Consider the following 12,632-nt stretch of genomic DNA (forward strand, 5'->3'; position numbering starts at 1 on the left):
ATCCTCATCCCTGAGTTGGTTTGTGTGTAGACATCGCTAGAAGAATTCTTGTCAGCTTAGCGACTGCTTCTTGTGGAGGTGGATTAGCTGGACTGACAGGAGAAGCCCTCCTGTTGAGGTAGGTCGTGTCTACACTGAAACGCAGTAGCGGCGCCGCTGTCGTGTTTTAAGTGTAAACAAGCCCTTAGTTTTAAACTACATGCTACAGCCCTTTCTAACCACCAAAACTGGAGTCAGTACACTTAATAAGGTGACATTTTGTTTGTTAGATTTAAGGCAGTGGTGGAGTCTTGGGTCAATTCCTCTCATCCGTTAGAGTTCTATAGGCCTGTCTTACCGCAATGCTTAATACAAACATTTAACCGTTGATTCCTTTGCAGTTTTTCAGCGTGCACTAAGCAGGGATGCCCACTGACTCTGTTATACTATGGGTTAATTATAGGGCCCGTTGCTGATAATATTTAAAAAAAAGAAACAAAACTATTGGAATCTCAGGGAAGAGACATTTTCATGTATGCAGCTGATGACCTCCTTTCTCTCAGATCCACAAAAATACAACCAATGTTTTGTCAGCCTGCTGCGAGGGGTACAGGAATATGTTCAGGGTAAACTATATTAACAAGGATATTGTTTTATTCTCCAAAGAACTGCCTTATATGAATTGCACTGAAACGTTTTATGAAAATCTCCAACTTTGTAAAGTAAATTCTTTCAGGTGGCTCCTGTCATTTCTTTATTGTTGAAAGTTTGCCTCTGGCTCCTTGTGAACTTTCACAAAATGATAGTGAAATTGGAACACCATTAATTATTCCAATTTCACTGTCAACTCTTGGAAAAGCAAAAGCCAGAAACCACACACAGATCTACCCATTATTCTGTCTACTGCTATGCCTTTTTGTTCCTGAACATTTGCACTGAGATATGCTTGTACTTGTTGGCCTGCTGTCATTTCTCTCTGAGTTCTTGTACCAAGAGACTGAGGGTTTGTTACGAACTGGAGAGGACTCTAGGCATGTCAGCTGTCTGGACAAACTGTAAGAGCAGGCTAGCTGGGAATAACACTTCATGGTGACACAGATTTAATACTGTTTGTATTGCTTTCACTTTCTTTAGCAAAGCTGTAGTTTACAGTGCCCTGACTTCAACAGAGTGTTTTACAAATTCCCATTGTTCCCTATCACTATCGCATTGGATCCTTGGGTGCCCACATTCAGAGCCTTGCAGAGAGGAAGGGTTGCTTTCTTTCTTACCTTAGCTGCCTGCATAAAAAGCCTGACTGCCCTAGTTGGCATAGAAGGAGGTGGATTCTCTTAAAGCAACCATGTCCTGCAAGATTGCAGGAGAATTAGAAGTATCATGACTTTTTCTACCATAATCTTCCCTGGTCAATGTATTGCTTGCCTATTCCAATTTCATATGTACTCACTATTTTGCTCTGCAGCTTTGAGCATACTTATTTTGTATTTTGACTTCATTTTTTCATTTGCTGGTCTAGCTAAACTGTGAGCCTGGGTGAGCCTAAACCATGAGCCTAAGGGCAACAAAAATGATTAGGGGTATGGAACGGCAGCCATATGAGGAGAGATTAATAAGACTGGGACTTTTCAGCTTGGAAAAGAGATGACTAAGGGGGGATATGATAGAGGTCTATAAAATCATGACTGATGTGGACAAAGTAAATAAGGAAGTGTTATTTACTCCTTCTCATACACAAGAACTAGGGGTCACAGAATGAAATTAATAGGCAACAGATTTAAAACAAACAGAAGGAAGTATTTTTTCACACAACGCACAGTCAACCTGTGGAACTCCTTGCCAGAGGATGTTGTGAAGGCCAAGACTATAACAGGGTTCACAAATGAACTAGAGAAGTTTGTGGAGGATAAGTACATCAGTGGCTATGAGCCAGGATGGACAGGGATGGTGTCCCTAGCTTCTGTTTGCCAAGAGCTGGGAATAGGCGACAGGGGATGGATCACTTGATGATTCCCTGTTCTCTTCATTCCCTCAGGGGCACCTGGCATTGCCTACTGTCAGAAGATAGGATACTGGGCTAGATGGACTTTTGGTCTGACCCAATATGGCCGTTCTTATGTTCTGGGTAAATGTTAATATGCTCCCTGAAATGCTTTACATGCAGTATGTGGCCAGTAAACTGCCTTGCTGTCTGCATCTCCATCTTGCTACGGTTCTTGTCTCAGGCAAAATCTTTCTTCAAAAGCTGTTTGATTTTTCTTGTTTTGGTTTTTATTAGGGAAATTAAAAATACAGAAAAACAGAGTCAAATAGAAAGCAAAGCTGCAATCCAAGATCCTCACAGAAATTTAGGCACCTATCTAATCTCCCACTGAGTTCAGTGGCAGTTAGGTGCCTATAAATACCATGGCTGTAGAATCCCATGTCCAGAGGAGCTAAATCCTAGTGTACTTCTCAGTGACTTAAATCCTGGTCCCATTGAAGTTAATCTTGGGTAACATTTTCAAAAGCACCTACATGACTCGGGTGCCTCAGTTCTCTTAACTTTCAACAGGACTTAGGCTCCTAAGGCACTTTAACAAACATTACTTCCTTGTACTCTAGATGTTGCAATATACATGATGGGTAAGTGCATCTGCTCTTTGAAGACTAAGAAAGGGTGAGCCTGCCCTTTAGCACCTTCTTCTGGTCAAGTGTGATTCTTCAGCACCCTGCCTCAGTTTCATCTTTTCTCAACGCCCCTTGAGAACTCCACATATTCTGCACATACAAGACAAAGTCCTCCTGCTGGGGTTCTGCTTTATTAAGTCCAAATAAACCTGAAATAAATCCTCTTCCACCCATGCTCAAAATAAACTCTGCCAGGCCTACAGTCTGTCCCCTCAGGTTCAGGGGTTGCACACCCTTCCTTCTTGGGTTCTGTGTTTCTGGGTTCTCAGCAGCTCTTCCAGCAGCTTCCCTAGCTGTTTCCTCTAGGAACCCTATCAGCAGCTTTCCCTTTCTTCCTTGAGAAAGGCTGAGAAAGGTCCACAGGTTGTTAACAGTCCCTCACTGCTGCTGTCTTCCCCCTTTAGAAGGCCCAGTTGCCTTCCCTTAAACGCAATTGGGCACTGGACCCTGCTCCTTCTTACCGGGGCAGCCTGTGACACAGGCCTTTTCACTTTGGCTCAGTGGAGTGACTTTAATAGTTATTCACTCTTACAGTCCAATCTGTTAGTTCAGTTCAGATTAATGTGATTTTAATATAGTTTAATATAAAATTCCCCCTTGCACAAATGAGGCTGGTACGCTGAAACTTGCCTAGCAATAATTTTTGTTACTGAAATTCTGTAAACAATTTAATAAATCCCCTACAAAATCTAGTGGAATTCCAAACAAAGCACCAGATACTTTGTTCAGCATTGGCAATAAATCCTCAGTCTATCAGCATATACTGTTTACATTTGCCTAGGGGCCCTAAAACATTACGAGATTAAATGATTTTCCTGTTCCTTAGTGTCTGGCTGCCACAGAATTAAAGTGTTTCATGAATTTAATTGTAAAGAGAACAGTTTAACACTTTTCAGCATCCTGTGGGGAAATGGAAAGAGGAGGAGCCCAGTTGGATGTTATGCTGCCTTTTTAAAACTTGGAGAGGATGAATATATAAGGTGAAATTCAGAGGACCAGCACAAGGCTTATGGAGCATTAAAGACCATCTTAAAACATTAAAATAAGGCTTAAATGTGAGGTAAGGAGTGCATAGACCTTGTGTTGGGTCTCTGCTTGTAGGGTGAATATCACTCCTAGAGAATTAGTTGTTTAAATATCTTTAATAATTGAACTATTAAACTATTTTGTAGAGTTTTCCTGAAAATCAAATGGAGTTGCTTTTAGTCCTCCATCAGAAGGTATCTTCTTTTATTGCACGAGCACTCCCCTGCCATTCTTTGTGGAGACATAGCAAGTAAAATCTTCTTGAATACACAATTGAAATCTTTTGCTATAGCAGACAGGATGATGAGAACTTCACTGCAACTTAGATGTAAAACGAAATGTATTTTTTTCAAATAAAAAATTATTCTAGTTTATCTTGATTCTCAAAACCAAAACTTTAAGTGTACTATACCATTTATTGGTACAATTTGGAGACTGAGAGGAAAAGCTAGAATAAAAGGCAAACCACTAGTTGAACCTCTTTTAAACAGACAGCCTTTTATACTCCTACTTTCCCAATCTCTACTTTCTCATCTCGCTCCTCTTTTATTCTCTTTTATGTTTTGCAAGCAATATGGGGAGAATTTCTTTGCTGGTTGCATGTACTTGCTTATTCTGACTTCTCAGCTTGGAATACAGAATTCAGAATGTGACATCCACGACATTTTCATACACGGAGCCTATGACGCCAACAAAACCGTAGTATTTATTCAGGTGCAAACAAAACCAAAAATTTTTAAAACCTGAAAAGAGATGGGGAGGGGGATATAAATAAGGACCAAAGGAGATAATTTTCAATTGGTGAGTGGTAACATAGTCCTCAGTTTCCTGGAATTAAATTTGTAACTTGTAATATATTTCAGTGAGGGATACTGCATAATAAGCTTAACCTAAATTATCCTCTGTAAAATTGTCTCCAAACAAAAAATAGAATTAAATGAATGTCATCTTATAAATATTCCAAATATCCAAGGCATTGAAGCAAAAGCAGCAGTAAGTCAAAGTTTTCTGCTGACAATTTCAGTGCAAAGCCCAGTGAATCAATGATAATGCACATCATCCCATATTTACTGTGGTAATTAGATTCCTACATTCAGTACTGTATGATGTGCATGGCTGTGTTTCGTTCAAAATACTAACAGTGTTGTTCCTTTGATAAAAATATTGTGCATTTGACACCAATTTAAGGTTTTAGATAGATAGATAGATAGATAGATAGATAGATAGATAGATAGATAGATAGATAGATAGATAGATAGATAGATGATAAAATGAGTGCTTTAAAGCTCAATAATCAGATGTGAATTATCCTGTCCTTCCAAATGGTGTAATCCCCTCTATGACTGCAACCTCTATAATATCAAAACAAATGAATTGCCTTTAACTTACTAAGGCTAAGGATTATATTGGTGCAGTGACATAGCAGTACTCATTCATCCAAACAAAAGCCTGGATACCAGTTCAAGAGATGCACTCAGTCACTGAAAATTAACGGAAACGTGGGCGAGTTTGCAGATCTTGTCACTGACGTCAGAGGTAACGGATGGCACAGCCTGGGTGTTGGGAGTTGAAGGAAATAGACGAGTAAATCTGAAAACAGAACAGACTGGGCAGTGGAGCTCTTCTCTCTCTCTCTCTCTCTCTTCGGGTGGCACATTGCATTAGCAGATGGCAGCCTAAAAAGAATATGCGCGGAGAGAGCTGGAGATGCAAGGCAAGAATTCCAACACCTACGCCACCGTTCAAAGGAGTATTGCCTGTCAGGGATGGTGTAGGAAATTACTAGTTGCTTTTGAGTAGATTTCTGAAGCTATTATCTACATTTGATCAGTTATGAGATGTTGGAGGTAAATTTAAGACAATTTTTTACACCATGAAATATGAGAACAAGTCACAATATTAATCCATATGTTTTCATTCCGGCACTGGAAAAATTATAGAACAGCATAGACCTTTCTTATTGGTAGATCATGCAGCTATGTTGCTTATGAGAGATGGCAGTGAATTGAAACTGAAGAGCAAATCGTGATCTCACCATCTGCCTGCAAGGAATTATTATATCGGGTTTGCTGTCAGTCACCCAACCTGCTCCAAAGCAAAAGCAGGACAGTATATAAATCTTTTCCATGCTCATTTCATGCACTACTTACTTACTCAGAAACTAACCATCTACAGCACCGATATAATGCACAAACCTACGGCGGCTGCCCTCTATCCAGCCCAGTAAATAAGTAGATGGTATTTGGAACAGGATGCTCAAAATGATATTCTTAAATAATGACCTGCAGTACAGCACACAGGAATGACATGTAGAATTAAATATGTAGGCCTTACAACACAGAAGCTCATAGTGTGTACGATGATTGTAGGATGAGGTCCAAAATATTGAAACATACTGAGCAATCTTCATCCTTTATAGAATACAGAGGAGTTATACCAGGGATGTATTTGGCCCACTGTGTTTTACATATTCCATATTGACTATTATTTATTTTTGTCCTCATTGGGGAACCTTCCCTACCCTCTATTTTACACGTTCTCCTTAAAAGTGGCTTTGTTTGTGTTGCCTTTCCTTGTTGCATTTGCATGGATTTAACTGAAGACAGAATTTGCCCCTAGAAGCCTGAACTACTTGACCTACTAATGGGCTTCCTCGTGCACCTTTATTCAGGAATATTCTTTGTTGAGTTAGGTGCAGTTTTTTCTAACTTGTTCACAATAATAATAGTATCCCTACTTTGATATAGCGTTTTTCATCAGAGGATCTCCAAGCATATTTAAAATGTGAATTTAAGCCTCACAACCCCCTGAAATATCAGTGCATTTTACAGGTGAATAAAGTGAGGTGCATATTGGTTGAGGCCACATAAGGAATCTGCAGAAGAGCTGGTAACAGACCCCAGGGGTCCACACCCCTGCCAGTGGCACACAGAAAAGAGATACAGTGGCAGCTACCAAAGAAATATCTCAGTTTGTCCGTTTTGTTCCATCACTAACTTATTCTGTCATAAAATAGAAGCTAACAAACAGGTTTTCAAATAAGCTATTTGGTCAGTGACTAGGTGATATATTACAACTGAGATTTTCCCCTTCCGCTGTGGACCAGTGCAGACTCTAGAGACCTTGATAGTTCACTGACAGGATAGCAGTCTCTCCTTATAGTGCTTGCAGAAACCAGAACAGTTGTCTCACACAGATGAAATTTGCTATACTCACCTCCTTTTTAATATGTACCAATGAGGGACTCATTTCTGATGTTAGGTATTTGGGACAATGTCAGAATGCACCATACAGCAAGTATACAGTGCTTGGTTTTCCAAGAAGATTGTTGATATGCATGTGAGTACACGAGACCACATTTGTGTCTAAAGACTTTTCAAAGTTAAAACATTTCTTAAACTGATAACAGAACTTTATACAGCATTCTGTATTGCACAGCACACACAATACAACTGTATGAATGGACCAGTAAAACCAGCCCAGTCATGTCTTAATATCATGATCTTAGTTTGACCAATAATACTATTTTAGCCTCAAACCTGCTTCCTTCTAGCCTTTCAGACATGTACAGTCATTAAGGCAGCAGAAACGGTGTCATTCCCTTGTACAGAGATGGCTGAATGGAGAGAAGCCTTTAAGACAGTATTGTCATTGAACTGTGCCCCGCATAGGCACCGTCTGCTTTACTAGCTCTCTTTATGGACAGGCTTCAAGTCCAACCCATCTCTGCTTCAAGTCTTGACCCCTTTAAAACCTGACTGAGTGGGTCATGTGACATGGGACAATATAAGGCTTTTTGTTGCTCAGAATTTGGAGAGAACTGAAGGGAGTAGTAGCAGATATTAGGGCCTTTCAACAAAGGGCCTGGGAGGAGACTTATAGAGGCAACCAACTGGCTGTTGGGATTAAAGAAGCCTTGGCGCCAAGGGCTGTTTGTAAACCCCAGCAGTGAGGGGTAAAGGTCTATGTTTAGGAAATGGACTGTTTGAGCCTGGGGTAGTTGGAACAGTGTGGGCCTGAGGCCTGGCCTGTGTTAGCTCTACTTTCAAGGGTTCCTAGCTCAGGCTTTCAGAGAATATTAGAGGAAGCTCTCCCTTTTTTACTCCTCTATAACCCATAGAAGAGATTTTATCTGGGAAGAGCTAAAAGATGGTTTATTTTGTTACTTTTGTTTATGCTGGAAGGAGATCCTTCTGATTTGGCTGGTAGGCCAAATCGCCCCAGCCAGCCTGGAGAAGACTGCCTTTGGGGGGAAGTTAAGACACAGTGGCTCTATTTTGATGCTGGACTGGGTAAGCTGCTGTTACAGTGTGAATGGGATTTGGGGGTGTCAGGGGTATGGTGGATCCAGTATCTGAACTCTCAGGGCTACTGAATTATTTGGTGTGTTACTCTGGGGAAGATTCTGTTTCCCAAAGCCCCTCACTTGTCTGCTGTCAGTTCTGGAAGGGGAAAAGGTTGTGCTTTTTTTTCTTTTTTTGGTCAAATTGAAAGAATCTGGTTTGGGTCAAATGGATCCTCTTTTGTTTGACCCAAAACAGATTTTTTTTATGCTTCATTTGACGTGGAATGGATCATTATAAACTGTTCAGGAAGGACAGGCAGGGCAGAAAAGGTGGGGGAGTAGCACTGTATGTAAGGGAGCAGTATGACTGCTCAGAGCTCCGGTACGAAACTGCAGAAAAACCTGAGTGTCTCTGGATTAAGTTTAGAAGTGTGTGCAACAAGAGTGATGTAGTGGTGGGAGTCTGCTATAGACCACCGGACCAGGGGGATGAGGTGGATGAGGCTTTCTTCCGGCAGCTCACGGAAGCTACTAGATCGCATGCCCTGATTCTCATGGGTGACTTTAATTTTCCTGATATCTGCTGGGAGAGCAATACAGCGGTGCATAGACAATCCAGGAAGTTTTTGGAAAGCGTAGGGGACAATTTCCTGGCGCAAGTGCTAGAGGAGCCAACTAGGGGGGGTGCTTTTCTTGACCTGCTGCTCACAAACCGGGTAGAATTAGTGGGGGAAGCAAAAGTGGATGGGAATCTGGGAGGCAGTGACCATGAGTTGGTTGAGTTCAGGATCCTGACGCAGGGAACAAAGGTAAGCAGCAGGATACGGACCCTGGACTTCAGGAAAGCAGACTTCGACTCCCTCAGGGAACGGATGGCCAGGATCCCCTGGGGGACTAACTTGAAGGGGAAAGGAGTCCAGGAGAGCTGGCTGTATTTCAAGGAATCCCTGTTGAGGTTACAGGGACAAACCATCCCGATGAGTCGAAAGAATAGTAAATATGGCAGGCGACCAACTTGGCTTAATGGTGAAATCCTAGCGGATCTTAAACATAAAAAAGAAGCTTACAAGAAGTGGAAGGTTGGACATATGACCAGGGAAGAGTATAAAAATATTGCTCGGGCATGTAGGAATGTTATCAGGAGGGCCAAATCGCACCTGGAGCTGCAGCTAGCCAGAGATGTCAAGAGTAACAAGAAGGGTTTCTTCAGGTATGTTGGCAACAAGAAGAAAGCCAAGGAATGTGTGGGCCCCTTACTGAATGAGGGAGGCAACCTAGTGACAGAGGATGTGGAAAAAGCTAATGTACTCAATGCTTTTTTTGCCTCTGTTTTCACTAACAAGGTCAGCTCCCAGACTGCTGCGCTGGGCATCACAAAATGCGGAAGAGATGGCCAGCCCTCTGTGGAGATAGAGGCGGATAGGGACTATTTAGAAAAGCTGGACGTGCACAAGTCCATGGGGCCGGACGAGTTGCATCCGAGAGTGCTGAAGGAATTGGCGGCTGTGATTGCAGAGCCACTGGCCATTATCTTTGAAAACTCGTGGCGAACCGGGGAAGTCCCGGATGACTGGAAAAAGGCTAATGTAGTGCCAATCTTTAAAAAAGGGAAGAAGGAAGATCCTGGGAACTACAGGCCAGTCAGCCTCACCTCAGTCCCTGGAAAAATCATGGAGCAGGTCCTCAAAGAATCAATCCTGAAGCACTTGCATGAGAGGAAAGTGATCAGGAACAGCCAGCATGGATTCACCAAGGGAAGGTCATGCCTGACTAATCTAATCGCCTTTTATGATGAGATTACTGGTTCTGTGGATGAAGGGAAAGCAGTGGATGTATTGTTTCTTGACTTTAGCAAAGCTTTTGACACGGTCTCCCATAGTATTCTTGTCAGCAAGTTAAGGAAGTATGGGCTGGATGAATGCACTATAAGGTGGGTAGAAAGCTGGCTAAATTGTCGGGCTCAACGGGTAGTGATCAATGGCTCCATGTCTAGTTGGCAGCCGGTATCAAGTGGAGTGCCCCAAGGGTCGGTCCTGGGGCCGGTTTTATTCAATATCTTCATAAATGATCTGGAAGATGGTGTGGATTGCACTCTCAGCAAATTTGCGGATGATACTAAACTGGGAGGAGTGGTAGATACGCTGGAGGGGAGGGATAGGATACAGAAGGACCTAGACCAATTGGAAGATTGGGCCAAAAGGAATCTGATGAGGTTCAATAAGGATAAGTGCAGGGTCCTGCACTTAGGACGGAAGAACCCAATGCACCGCTACAGACTAGGGACAGAATGGCTAGGCAGCAGTTCTGCAGAAAAGGACCTAGGGGTGACAGTGGACGAGAAGCTGGATATGAGTCAGCAGTGTGCCCTTGTTGCCAAGAAGGCCAATGGCATTTTGGGATGTATAAGTAGGGGCATAGCGAGCAGATCAAGGGACGTGATCGTTCCCCTCTATTCGACATTGGTGAGGCCTCATCTGGAGTACTGTGTCCAGTTTTGGGCCCCACGCTTCAAGAAGGATGTGGATAAATTGGAGAGAGTCCAGCGAAGGGCAACAAAAATGATTAGGGGACTGGAACACATGAGTTATGAGGAGAGGCTGAGGGAGCTGGGATTGTTTAGCCTGCAGAAGAGAAGAATGAGGGGGGATTTGATAGCTGCTTTCAACTACCTGAAAGGGGGTTCCAAAGAGGATGGCTCTAGACTGTTCTCAATGGTAGCAGATGACAGAACGAGGAGTAATGGTCTCAAGTTGCAGTGGGGGAGGTTTAGATTGGATATTAGGAAAAACTTTTTCACTAAGAGGGTGGTGAAACACTGGAATGCGTTACCTAGGGAGGTGGTAGAATCTCCTTCCTTAGAGGTTTTTAAGGTCAGGCTTGACAAAGCCCTGGCTGGGATGATTTAACTGGGAATTGGTCCTGCTTCGAGCAGGGGGTTGGACTAGATGACCTTCTGGGGTCCCTTCCAACCCTGATATTCTATGATTCTATGATTCTATGATTCTATGATTTTGAAAGAGCTAGATTCACAAAACAGCCAGAGGAGGATGCAATGGCCTCCTTATAATTTTTAGCTAATGGTTAGAGAACTCAGCTTGGATGTGTAATATCCAGGTTCAGTTCCCCTGTCTGCCTGATCTGAAGAAGGGATTTGAACTTGGGTCTCCATTTTAGGAGACTGTCCTAACCATTATAGATGCTAGAACTAGAGGTACTGGGGGTGCTGCAGCATCCCCTGGCTTGAAGTGGTTTCCAAAATATACAGGATTCAATGGCTCTCAGCACTTCTGCTAACTACTGGCTATGGGTTATTCTGGCGCATATGCGGGAGGGTCTCTCAAACTTTCCTCTTGAAGATATATCCACTTTGTAGAAATAATCATTGGAGGAGGGTCTTGAACTTGGGTCTCCCACATCCTAGATCAGGGGTTCTCAAACTTCATTGCACAGTGACCCCCTTCTGACAACAAAAATTACTACACAACCCCAGGAGTGGGGACTGAAGCCTGAACCCTGCCACCCCAGGGCTGAAGCCCTTGGACTTGGGCCCCAGGCTCAGCAAGGCTCAGGGTTGTAGGCCTCGGGCCCAGCAAGTCTAACACCAGCCTTGGAGATCCCATTAAAACAGGTTCACGACCCACTTTGGGGTTCCGACGCGCACAGTTTGAGAACGGTGGTCCTAGATGAATGCCCTAACCACTAGACAATAGAGTAATTCTCTCTCTCTTTCCCTGACTCAATGACTATTCATTGTTATAATGAATTGCTGTCACTATGAATTGCCACCCTGTTTTGTGTATGGCGTCAAAGTCCTGAGAAAAAATTGCCTTATACTATTTGGTGTAGTTGAGTCAAATAGTTTCTTATTGTCCACAACTGCATTTTTCAGCAAAGAAACTATTTGTCCAAAAAAACGTTGCCCAGCTTTCCTGGGATTTGGCCAATTAGACTTAAGTGTCACTTACTCAGTGCTATAGACAAACTACTTTTCAGTGAAAGGACCCTGCACTCTTGTTGCTCTATAGTGGAACTCCCTGGATGTCAATGGACCAGAATGCAATAGTACGCTTTTCTCACCCTAGCTGCCTAGCTAGCTTGGAAAGGAAGACGCAGACTGAAACTACCCATGCTAATGCTATAAGAACATAAAAACGGCCATACTGGGTCAGACCAAAAGTCCATCTAGCCCAGTATCCCGTCTTCCAATAGTGGCCAATGCCAGGTACCCCAGAGGGAATGAACAGAACAGGTAATCATCAAGTGATCCATCCCCTGTTGCCCATTCCCAGCTTCTGGCAAACAGAAGCTAGGGACACCATCTCTGGCCATCCTGGCTAATAGCCTTTGATGGACCTATCCTCCACAAACTTAACTAGTTCATTTTTGAACCCTGTTATATTCTTGGCCTTCACAACATCCTCTGGCAAGGAGTTCCAGAGGTTGACTTTGTGTTGTGTGAAAAAATACTTCCTTTTGTTTGTTTTAAACCTGCTGCCTATTAATTTCATTTGGTAGAGAAGCTGATTTAAGTGATAGTTACAGATTACAGTTAGTAGTTCTGCAATTTCACATTTGAGTTCCTTCAGAACTCTTGGGTGAATACCAGCTGGTCCTGGTGACTTATTACTATTTAGTTTATCAGTTTGTTCCAAATCCTCGTCTAATGACACCTCAA

The sequence above is a fragment of the Lepidochelys kempii genome, chromosome 7, assembly GCF_965140285.1.
Source record: "Lepidochelys kempii isolate rLepKem1 chromosome 7, rLepKem1.hap1, whole genome shotgun sequence".
In the NCBI taxonomy this organism is placed as follows: domain Eukaryota; kingdom Metazoa; phylum Chordata; order Testudines; family Cheloniidae; genus Lepidochelys; species Lepidochelys kempii.